The sequence below is a fragment of the Anabrus simplex genome, chromosome 2 (assembly GCF_040414725.1).
Source record: "Anabrus simplex isolate iqAnaSimp1 chromosome 2, ASM4041472v1, whole genome shotgun sequence".
NCBI classification, from domain to species: Eukaryota; Metazoa; Arthropoda; class Insecta; order Orthoptera; family Tettigoniidae; genus Anabrus; species Anabrus simplex.
Window position 1 is genome coordinate 1040229886 of NC_090266.1, and position 12909 is coordinate 1040242794.

The 12909-nt window shown below is 41.0% G+C and overlaps 1 protein-coding gene across 1 annotated transcript in view; it reads left to right on the plus strand.

The window, feature by feature from the left end:
- Ccz1 (vacuolar fusion protein CCZ1) overlaps positions 1-12909 on the plus strand; it is a 128754-nt gene that overhangs the window by 49170 nt on the left and 66675 nt on the right. The window lies entirely within an intron of this gene.

The window sequence follows — 12909 nt, forward strand, 5'->3', positions numbered from 1 at the left end:
CATATAGCGCTGTGTCTGACGATTGATTTCCATGATGTCTGCTCCTACACTGACGGTGTTGTTATGAAATGGCTATGACAAGTGCATTCGATGGCCCCTGTGCATGTGCTGGTACCAAACGGTGGAACAGGACACTAGTTACCAACTTCAAAAGTGAAATGTGAACCATACCTGGACGTACAAAAAGTAAAGTGTAAAACAATATAGTATGCCCTTCGTAGTAATCACAAAAGCAAATAAAGGAAACACAACAGTCGTAAGGAGAAAAGATGAATACGTACAAAAGACTAACGAATTCATCAGCAGCAATGGATTACAAGAAATCACATGTGATCCAACGAATACATTTCAAAGCAACATAAAACAAGCATTTAAATAAACAGATTTAATCCTCACCAAAGCCCGACTCGTTGGCTGAATGGTCAGCGTGCTGGCCTTCGGTTCAGAGGGTCCCAGGGTCGATTCCCGGCTGGGACAGGGATTTTAACCTTAAGTAGTTAATTCCATTGGCCTGGGGGCTGGGTGTTTGTGCTGTCCCCAACATCCCTGCAACTCAAACACCACACAACACTATCCTCCACCACAATAACCCGCACTTACCTACAAATGGCAGATGCCACCCACCCTCATCTAAGGGTCTGCCTAACATGGGCCACACGAAATTATTATTATTATTATTATTATTATTATTATTATTATTATTATTATTATTATTATTATTATTATTATTATTATTATTATTATCCTCACCAAAGGAGGAAAACTTACTGTCCCAAACCCCAAAACCCCAACAGTAAGAACACTCCCTAAAATACACAGAAACAGTCAGACGAATAGTACACTTCAAAAAATCAAGTTACAGTGTAAATGAATTTCTCCACAAAATGTTAAAAGATCAAAAGTAAAAACAATAGATTGGTTAAAAACACATTAGAACTAACAAAAAAACTGAAAAAAGCAGATAACACAAGAATGATATCATTTGACATTACCATCATGTACACTAACATACCAATCCAGGACTCTGTTAAAAATATACGAAAGCATCTAAAAGAAGGCGATTCAACACGAGAAACACAAGAAATAATCAATCTGTAAAAAAAAAAAAAAAAAAAAAAAAAAACCCTGAACCCAAAACACGTTCATGTTTAACAACTAAATATATTCACAAAAGGAAGGATTGTTATTATTTGCTTTACGTTGTACCGACACGGATAGGTCTTATGGTGACAATGAGGGACGAAGGGGCTAGGAGTGGGAAGGAAGCGGCCGTGGCCTTAATTAAGGTACAGCCCCAGCATTTGCCTGGTGTGAAAATGGGAAACCACGGAAAACCATCTTCAGGGCTGCCGACAGTGGGGTTCGAACCCACGATCTCCCAAATACTGGATACTGGCCGCACTTTAGTGACTGCAGCTATCGAGCTCGGTAAAGGAAGGATTAGCCATGGGTTCACCATTATAGGGAATAATAGCAAACACCGAGTGAGTTGGCCATGCGGTGAGGGGCGCGCAGCTGTGAGCTTGCGTCCGGGAGATACTGGGTTTGAATCCCATTGTTGGCAGCCCTGAAGGTGGTTTTCCATAGTTTCCCATTTTCACACCAGGCAAATGCTGGGGTTGTACCTTAATTAAGGCCACATTCACTTCCTTCCCACTCCTAGGCCTTTCGTATCCCATCGTCGCCATAAGACCTGTCTGTGTCGGTGCTACATGAAGCAAATTGCAAGAAGATAATAATAGAACCAGCTTTTGGGTGGTTAGGCCGTGTGCATTTTGCAGAATTTCGCCCAGACGTGCCATTTGGGCTCATCAGCTGGATTGGCAACGCCCCTCCAGGACTCTGCTTAGCAGTGGCAGACCAAGCGCATGGTCCCGCCGTGTTAGTGAATAGAGATTGCTAACCTGCTAAAGGAGAAGTTGATTTTGATAAGATAATAATAGCAAACATATTCTTAAATAGCATTGAGAACAGACTCTCAACTGATCAATGCACCATAGGAATAATGCATTGGAGCAGATACATAGATGGTGCAATACATGTATGATAATGTCGCATATGCAGAATATTTACTAGGCACACAATGGAACAAGAAACAAATGGATGAACTTTATGAACATCACGATCAGTAGAAGTTATGGTAAACTATTTTACAAAATATATAGGAAACCAACTCAAACATCACACACAATAGACAATGATTCTAATCACCAACCTCACACAAATTAGCAGGACTGAACGCGTTGATATACAGAGCTGTAACTATTAGTGATGTGCACGAATGATGCCTGAAATCGCGAGAATATCACCCATTTAAATAAAATGTATTTTGGTTATGAATTAATTATGCCACATAATAATGAAATAACAATTTAACATTGTAGTCTGGAAATAATATTACACATCGACGTTATTTATGCTTATACTGTATTCTGCTTCTAATGTGGTTTTCAAATATCATAAATATAGGATGTCATGATCATGCGGGTTAGTGTTTTATTGATATGATTCACTTCCCTCTGATTGACGTGCTTTCCGTGAAATGCATATACCATGCTTTTTTCTTCGAGAACTCATTTCTGTACTTCTGTTCAATATACTTTCAAGTGTGGAATAATTGTATTGTTAAGACTTTTTATTGTTAGTAAATGAGGAGGCTATTTTATGGATCCTTGAAAACTTTGATATTGATGGTGTATTAAATGAAGATGACAATTTTGAAACAACATTGTCATCTAATAATGTGGCCCCTTGCTATTATTATTATTATTATTATTATTATTATTATTATTATTATTATTATTATTATTATTATTCATATGAGGTCTTGGATAGGCCTGTAGAAGAAGGAAAAGCAATGCCTCCAGTATGAAAATTTATTTGGAAAATGAAGGATTTTTGAGTAAAGCTTCACCATCCCTCATTTCTTTATAAAAATATACAATTAAGACATATTTCTTACTCTATTTAAACTTTTCTTATTTTTTAAATTCATAAGTAGTATTCTTATTCCTTTTTCTTTCTTTACATTTCCAGAATCCTCCACTTATCAAGTCACCTCTTCAGTACCACGAAGATTATTTTGATAATGATTTCTTTGAAAATGCTATAGAGAATCCAATGTATTCAGTGGCCACAACTGGGAAATCACTTCAAGCAAATGCTGTAGAAATCAAACTCTTTTGGGGGGATTAAATTGTACCGTATGTGGGGTGTATCACATATTCTTGCATTTCAATGCTCTTTTTTTCAAGACATTGATAATTGCAGCCACATTCCTACATAACCATAGCTATGTCGTCATTCACTCTCAGCTGTGAAGTGAGCGGGAAAGTGCATGTGAGAGTCTGTTCAACTGGCAGGCTTGTTTGTGTCATTCATGACTCAAGTGCACGAATTTAGACTATGAATCCAAACTGAATGTTATTTTGGAAGACTTAGGTTCTGAAACTGTGGACGAGGATGGCAGTTATACTCCAATTGAACATTATCATTCTGATGCCTTACTGAAGTAAACTCAGGTAATTAGCAAATTTTAAATAGGTATCCAGTGGGTTTTTTTTAATATAGTTTTATACCTCTCTCTAAAAATTTGGGTTGTTTCATGTGTACAAGCAACAACCTGCAGCAACTCAATGCAAGCCCACTGTCAAACAATAAATGGTGGGAAAGCAAATTACTGCTTGTAAACAAGGATACCTGTGCCAGTTGACCTTTTAGGTTAGACTCTGTATATTTTTTGTAGATCTGTCAGCCAGGCTGTGTAGCTCAGACGGTTGAGGCATTGGCTTTCTGAGCCCAAGTTGGCAGGTTTGATCCTCGTTCAGGGTGGTGGTATGTGAAGGGGCTCAGATACATCAGCCCCGTGTCAGTAGATTTACCGGCACGTAAAAGAACTCCCGCAGGACAACATTCCGACACCTCTAGGTGTCCTCAAAATTTGTCAAATTACGAGGGAAATAAAATATAAACGAACCTTTTATAGTGGGTTCAAACCCCACTGTCGGTAGCCTTGAAGATGGTTTTCCATGGTTTCCCATTTTTCACACCAGGAAAATGCTGGGGCTGCACCTTAATTAAGGCTATGGTCGCTTCCTTCCCACTCCTAACCCTTTCCTATCCCATCATCACCAAAAGACCTATTAGTGTCGGTACAATGTAAAGCAAATTGTATAAAATAAAAACTTTTGTTGTAACTATTTTATTTATCAAAATTACACACATTTTACATTCTTACTATTTTGACATAAGTCCCCATCTTATCTATTAATACACTTGTGCCACCAGATAGCTAATTTCTTCATCTCATCTTCAAAAAAGGGAGCCGGCGTGTCTGAAGCCAATTGCAGACAAACTGTTTCACCTACTCTTAGGTTGTGAAGCGCTCTCCACCAAGAGCGCCCTTCAGCGGCCCAGACATGTGGAAGGCACACAGTGACAATTCTGGACTATAGGGTGGCTGTGGCAGGACAGTTCAGTGGTTATTCGTGCGGTGTGGGGTCTGGCGTTGTTATGAAGGAGCAGTACAGATCTGATTGGGATCCTGCACCTTTTTGACCTGTAGACAACGCAAACCTGGCGAAGAAGGTTGCAGTAGTAGGCCGCAGTAATGGTCCGACGTTCCTCGAAGAAATCAACCAGCAGTACTCCTCTGCAGTTCCTGAAGACCTTGCCTGCAGACAACTGCATTTTGGCTTTCGTCGGTGGCCTCTCGCTGCGTCTCTACCACTCCATACTGGCCCTCTTTGACATGGTGGAACCAGGTCTCATCACAAGGGATGAGTCGTCTGAAAAAGGCGTCACCTTCCGCCTCGTGCCTTGTCAGAAGCTCGCAAGAAATTGCAAGCTGTGCAGCTGTCTGCTCTTCATTCAGCAGCCTCGGGACCCAACGAGCCAACACCTTTCGGAATCCCACATTCTTCCAGATGATTGTTAGAACACTTCCACGGCTGATCTGAAGCACAGCTGTTCGCGTATTAAATACAGTATGCTCTCGAACAGCCGCAATGTTGTGCGCTGTAATTCTGGTGCAGGGGCGGCATGGGTGTGGCATGTTTGCAACTCACTCACATCTGTCCTTGAACTCATTACACCAGTATTTCACTCGGGCCCATGAGAGGGTTCTGTCCCCGAACTGTGCTTGTAACCCACGACGACTTTCAGCGGTTTTGACATTTTCTCAGATGAGAAATTTGATGATGTGTAGCACAACATGCAGGTTTACCCCTCTCTCACTCATTGTGAGAGTGACTGAATACAAGACCTCTCCTTGCGTGCTCTGAAGGCCTCGAACCACATGTGCACCAAACAGGTGCCAGAATCAAAACAGTTCATTTATATTTGACTTGCCTTCGTACAAAATATTAAGCTGACTGGCTTCCATAGCTATGTCAGTCTTTTTTGTAGAACATATCATCATAAATTTAAATAAAATAACTTGCTGTGTTATTATGATAATTAAAACACATTTTTGTGTACAGTAGATGAAAGTATGATCTTTACCAAAAGTTTTTACAATCATTAGTTTCCCTAGCCTTGAAAAAATTTCAAAAACCATTAAATACCTGCTATTTTCTCAAGAACAGCATGTTCAGATATGACAGTCTCCAGTGTTTTAAAACAGATGGTAAAAAACAGACCATGGTCTCTAGACTTGAAGGACTTTATGTTAATGTTGTTAGACTTAAACCCTTTTGCTTTCAAGCTCTCAGCTGATGGAAGTGTGAAAACTGTCAGCCAAATTTACCCCACTATGCACACACTTCTTTTAAAATTACACAGAAGGCACATGAATAAAGATATCAAAATTAAAGTTTGTAAACGTGTAGAGTATATATCACTTACTATCACTGCAAGTAAGTCATGTCTCTAAACCAGAAGGATTCAGTTTTTAAAAAATAACAAATGTGGAAACAAAATTGCAAGTTTCAGATTTTGAAAGTTTTGAAGTAATGCTGAGAAATGGTGTTCACTGCACAAATTTGTGGTTGATGTTAGTAGAAAGGTTATATTATTGTTTACTGGCATGGTAAATATCTATGTGTATTAGATCCAAGAATATATTAAACTGTGTAAAGTGATGTATCACTGAAAAAAGTCAGCCATTTTTGCATAAAATAAACATTTCTTACTGGAAGTACTGGATTATTATCGTCATCTTCACTTTCTGATTCGGACAAAGGAACATCATCACTTGAATAATTGTCAAGATATTCCATGCTATCATCGTCGGCTAAATGAACTCTCTTTGCCATGTCGCATGTGGTAAATAACTAGGGCTAACCTAAATGAACTAAACACTTCACTTACGATATGCATGTAGTTACCTAAGTAAACTATTTAAATAATGAATTAGCAAGTAAACTAAATATAATGCCTATGATAGTGCTTAATTTCACTATATAATCAGTATCATCAACAAAAACAGAGAAAAATGCTCGCATGTTTGCCGCCAACCGCGGCGTAAGCAAGGCACCAAACCCCAGTGAGCAAATGCTTTAATCTCTAAGAATATTGATAAATACGGATAGTCGGCCGTTTCCGCGGAGTATAACGTGCGTTAAGACTGTGCTCTTCTTATTCCTGACAAAATGCTGCTATCTGGCATGTAAATAATAACAATAAAGGCCGGTGATCGTTACCAAGACAGTTTTCGCAGGAACCGTGGGTACTGATAGATTGTTGCTTGAAAGCATAAGGGTTAAGGGCTTAGTGTTAATGTTGTCTTCTGGCATGCCTTTTGATTTTGAGATGTATCAGGGGAAAGCAGCACCACTCCCTCAAAGAGAACTTTTTTTTGCTAGAGGTTTTACGTTGCACCGACACAGATAGGTCTTATGGCGACGATGGTATAGGAAAGGCCTAGGAGTTGGAAAGAAGTGGCCGTGGCCTTAGTTAAGGTACAGCCCCAGCATTTGCCTGGTGTGAAAATGGGAAACCACGGAAAACCATCTTCAGGGCTGCCAACAGTGGGATTCAAACCCACTATCTCCCGGATGGAAGCTCACTGCCGCGTGCCCCTAACCGCATGGCCAACTCGCCCGGTCAAAAGAGAACTAGGCCTGGGGCTGTCAGTTCTGGTACGCTTAGTGCAGTCCTTGCCAGTCAGTGGTTTTGTCTGCTTTGATCGCTACATCACCACTGTTCCCCTGCTGCAGTATTTGTATGAGCATTGTATTGAAGGTACAGGGACAGTAACGGCAAACAGAGTCAGAGATCTTAAAGCTCAACAAGGAAAACTGAACGGAGGCAATAGCGAAGAGTACGTGAGGAGTGATTACAAAGTGGTGGTGGTGTGTGGAAGGACACGCAGAAAGTCGGTAATAGATAACCTCAGTTCTCAAAGAATTTATCGACTTGAAGGATGCAAATGTAGAACAATAACTTCTGTGAAATTTATATTTACCTGTGCCTGTCGTAGGGAAAGAATGTTTTAAAATGCTCCATGTAAGTGTGTAATGTTGAGGAAGAAACTGCTTGAAAGAGAGAAGTTGGAACATCTGACAGGACCTTTTTATATAAGTTGTTTCAATTGTGTCAAAAATGTTAGCAGTTCAGTAGAACCTTGCTAGTCCAAAATAATTGGGACTGACACTAGTTTCGACCGGGCGAGTTGGCCGTGCGCGTAGAGGCGCGCGGCTGTGAGCTTGCATCCGGGAGATAGTAGGTTCGTATCCCACTATCGGCAGCCCTGAAGATGGTTTTCCGTGGTTTCCCATTTTCACACCAGGCAAATGCTGGGGCTGTACCTTAATTAAGGCCACGGCCGCTTCCTTCCAACTCCTAGGCCTTTCCTATCCCATCGTCGCCATAAGACCTATCTGTGTCGGTGCGACGTAAAGCGCCTAGCAAACAAAAAAAAAAAGACACTAGTTCGGACTGGCAAAAATTTGAATTATCGGGGTTAATTCACTGTTGAATCTTTACAAGCCTGAAATAGGTCAGAAAATAATAAATAATTCCAGTACAGTATTACATTACACAGTACTGTATATTCATATTTATGCATTGTGCAAATACCCGCTGTGGGTGGAGGACACAGACGAAGAATACACCCACGGTATCCCCTGCCTGTCGTAAGAGGCGACTAAAACGAGCGACCAAGGGATGATTGAATTAGAACCATGAGACTACTTGTAATTAGTACCACCACGCGGGGAACACCATGGGTCGCATTTATTTATGTGTAGTAATACTATGTTAGGTCAAAAATAGGCTTGTAATTAGTAGCAATAGAGTGCGCTTCCGGCTTTTACAGTACCTATGATTAGTACCACTATATGAGCGACACCATGGGTGGGCAACACCGTGGTTCTGACTTGCCTATGATTAGTAACCACTCTATGAGGAACACCACAGGATAGTATGAGTCCCTGTGGTTAGTACACTTCTGTGATGAACACCATAGGTTTGCGTTGCCTGTAAATGGTGCCACATTGTGTGAAACACCATAGGTCTGTATTACATATGCGAATTTCATTACCGGTGAGTAGTACCATAATGTGTGGAATACCGCGACTATGCTACTTTTGATTAGTACCGCAACATGACAAATACCATGGTTCTACTTTCCTAGCAATGAGTACCATTATGAGGGGCAGATGACTTGAATTTTAGACTGCAAGCATCATCGATTCAGTAATATGCTATAGAAGCAGTCCCTTGGTAAGTAATACACTTGTTTTACGTCAGTTTCTGTGAATGTGAGGCATTGTGGGTCAGATCCACTGATTGTTTTAAATTCATATCCATCCATTCATTCTTCGTCCTCACGTTTTGAATTCTCATCAGTGGAGGATTTTGGACTTCTAATTTTTCGCTACATTTTGTCTTATGTCATACCATTAGGGGCCGATGACCTAGATGTTAGTCCTCTTTAAAGACCAAGCATCATCATCATCACATCGTGCAAATAACAGTACGGTATTACATAATATTATATGGTATGCACAAGAAATTCTTACGCGTGGTTGTTTGAACCGATCAGTACTCGTACATAATGACACGCTATAGGCATTGCAGCAGTCAAGGTCACTCAACAGTCATTCTGGCTAGTTTTGTATTCAGTTTTGCGCTGAGATGTGTGTGACATGTCATCTAGTGAAGTGCACATCAGTGTCTCTTAACCTCTGCTGTGCTGTGTTTACGGTATTGTGCTGGTTGTTGTTTTTAAAATATCAGGCAAGAGAAAACATAGTTTGGTATCGTTAAAAGACAAACTGAAGTGTTGAAACGCCTTGATGAATACGAAAATGGAACTAAATTAGTTGCCGAGCTTGGTGCTGGAAAAGCAACCAGTAGTGATGGGAAGAGAAATCCTGACAATATTGGGAAGTTTTGTCGAACACCATCTGAAAAGACCGCCGAACAGCATACATGTAAAGTGTCTGATTATAAAAACTTAGATGAAGCAGTGTTTGTTTGGTTTTTCCAGGAAAGGGAAACAGGAAAAAGCCTGGCAGTAGAGTAAACTTCACGAATGGCGACACTAATTTTACTCTTATTCCTAAACAGAATATACATTTTACTGGTCCACTTGTTCAGTACTTCATTAGACCAGTTGACTTGGACGAAAAAATTTTTGTTTCAATATCCCATCGACTGATGGTTAATGTTTGTGGGTTACTGTAGTCACGTCCTAGTTCGTGAACCATGGGCAACGGCTGAGTGGCCTAGTAAATGGTCCTGAGAGTCGGGATACCAGTTGCTATGGAATGGGAGTGGGCATCTCGGACATATTCTGAGTCGTGGCCCTCCTCGTGCTCAGGCGGCTAGGACTGTACAATTCACCGGTGGCCCATAACCCGTTAGAGGAGACATCCTCACTTGGACTATGTGCAAGTAGGGCAGCATCCTGCTTCATGAATTTACCGAGCTCAGAACACTTTAAGCAAGCCTCGGACTATGGGAGTAATGGAGTCCCACTCCCATTTGACAGGCGAGGGACTCCTTGGAAACAGCTTGGCGAACAAAATGGAATTCGATGGGGAGCTATCAATATTAATGGGGCTTATGGAAGAAAGAAGGTAGAACTGGCTGAGTCAGCAAAGAGGATGCATCTGGATGTGCTAGGAGTAAGTGATATTCGGGTAAGGAGAGATGAGGAAGAGATAGGAGATTATAAAGTGTACTTGACGGGTGTTAGAAGGGGAAGGGCAGAGTCTGGGGTAGGGCTCTTTATCAGGAATACCATTGCACGCAACATAGTTACTGTTAGGCACGTAAATGAGCGAATGATGTGGGTAGATTTGTCAGTGGGCGGAATTAAGACAAGAATTGTCAGTGTATACACCATGTGAGGGTGCAGATAAGGATGAAGTTGACAAGTTTTATGAAGCATTGAGTGACATCGTGGTCAGGGTCAACAGCAAGGATAGAATAGTGCTAGTGGGCGATTTCAATGCGAGAGTTGGGAATAGAACTGAAGGATACGAAAGGGTGATTGGTAAATGTGGGGAAGATATGGAAGCGTTTGCTGGACTCCTGTGCTAGTATGGGTTTAGCTGTTACGAATACATTCTTCAAGCATAAGGCTATTCACCGCTACACATGGGAGGCTAGGGGTAGCAGATCCATAATAGACTATATCTTAACAGACTTTGAATTCAGGAAATCTGTTAGGAATGTATGAGTTTTTCGAGGATTTTTCGATTATACAGACCACTATCTGATCTGTAGTGAACTAAGTATCTCTAGGCCTAGGGTAGAGAAAGTGAAATCTGTCTGCAAACGAATAAGGGTAGAAAGTCTCCAGGACGAGGAAATTAGACAGAAGTACATGGATATGATTAGTGAGAAGTTTCAAACAGTAGACAGTAAGCAGGTTCAGGATATAGAAAGTGAATGGGTGGCATACAGGGATGCTGTAATAGAAACAGCAAGGGAATGCCTAGGAACAACTGTGTGTAAAGATGGGAAAAGGCGAACATCTTGGTGGAATGATGAAGTGAGAGCAGCCTGTAAACGTAAAAAGAAGGCTTATCAGAAATGGCTCCAAACAAGGGCCAAGGCAGACAGGGATTGGTACGTAGATGAAAGAAACAGAGTGAAACAAATAGTTGTTGAATCCAAAAAGAAGTCATGGGAAGATTTTGGTAATAACCTGGAAAGGCTAGGTCAAGCAGCAGGGAAACCTTTCTGGACAGTAATAAAGAATCTTAGGAAGGGAGGGAAAAAGAAAATGAACAGTGTTTTGAGTAATTCAGGTGAACTCATAATAGATGCCCGGGAATCACTGGAGAGGTGGAGGGAATATTTTGAACATCTTCTCAATGTAAAAGGAAACCATCATGGTGGTGTTGCAAACAGCCAAGCTCATGGGGAGGAGGAAAAGGATGTTGGTGAAATTATGCTTGAGGAAGTGGAAATGATAGTAAATAAACTCCATTGTCATAAGGCAGCAGGAATAGATGAAATTAGACCTGAAATGGTGAAGTACAGTGGGAAGGCAGGGATGAAATGGCTTCGTAGAGTAGTAAAATTAGCATGGAGTGTTGATAAGGTACCTTCAGATTGGACAAAAGCAGTAATTGCACCTATCTATAAGCAAGGGAACAGGAAGGATTGCAACAACTATCGAGGTATCTCATTGATTAGTATACCAGGCAAAGTATTCACTGGCATCTTGGAAGGGAGGGTGCGATCAGTCGTTGAGAGGAAGTTGGATGAAAACCAGTGTGGTTTCAGACCACAGAGAGGCTGTCAGGATCAGATTTTCAGTATGCGCCAGGTAATTGAAAAATGCTACGAGAGGAATAGGCAGTTGTGTTTATGTTTCGTAGATCTAGAGAAAGCATATGACAGGGTACCGAGGGAAAAGATGTTCGCCATACTGGGGGACTATGGAATTAAAGGTAGATTATTAAAATCAATCAAAGGCATTTATGTTGACAATTGGGCTTCAGTGAGAATTGATGGTAGAATGAGTTCTTGGTTCAGGGTACTTACAGGAGTTAGACAAGGCTGTAATCTTTCACCTTTGGTGTTCGTAGTTTACATGGATCATCTGCTGAAAGGTATAAAATGGCAGGGAGGGATTCAGTTAGGTGGAAATGTAGTAAGCAGTTTGGCCTATGCTGACGACTTGGTCTTAATGGCAGACTGTGCCGAAAGCCTGCAGTCTAATATCTTGGAACTTGAAAAAAGGTGCAATGAGTATGGTATGAAAATTAGCCTCTCGAAGACTAAATTGATGTCAGTAGGTAAGAAATTCAACAGAATCGAATGTCAGATTGGTGATACAAAGCTAGAACAGGTCGATAATTTCAAGTATTTAGGTTGTGCGTTCTCCCAGGATGATAATATAGTAAGTGAGATTGAATCAAGGTATAGTAAAGTTAATGCAGTGAGCTCGCAGTTGCGATCAGCAGTATTCTGTAAGAAGGAAGTCAGCTCCCAGACGAAACCATCTTTACATCGGTCTGTTTTCAGACCAACTTTGCTTTACGGGAGCGAAAGCTGGGTGGACTCAGGATATCTTATTCATAAGTTAGAAGTAACAGACATGAAAGTAGCGAGAATGATTGCTGGTACAGACAGGTGGGAACGATGGCAGGAGGGTACTCGGAATGAGGAGATAAAGGCTAATTTAGGAATGAACTCGATGGATGAAGCTGTACGCATATATCGGCTTCAGTGGTGGGGTCATGTGAGGCGAATGGAGGAGGATAGGTTACCTAGGAGAATAATGGACTCTGTTATGGAGGGTAAGAGAAGTAGAGGGAGACCAAGACGACGATGGTTAGACTCGGTTTCTAACGATTTAAAGATAAGAGGTATAGAACTAAATAAATGAGGCCACAACACTAGTTTCAAATCGAGGATTGTGGCGACGTTTAGTAAATTCTCAGAGGCTTGCAGACTGAACGCTGAAAGGCATAACAGTCTATTATGATAATGTATGTATCTATG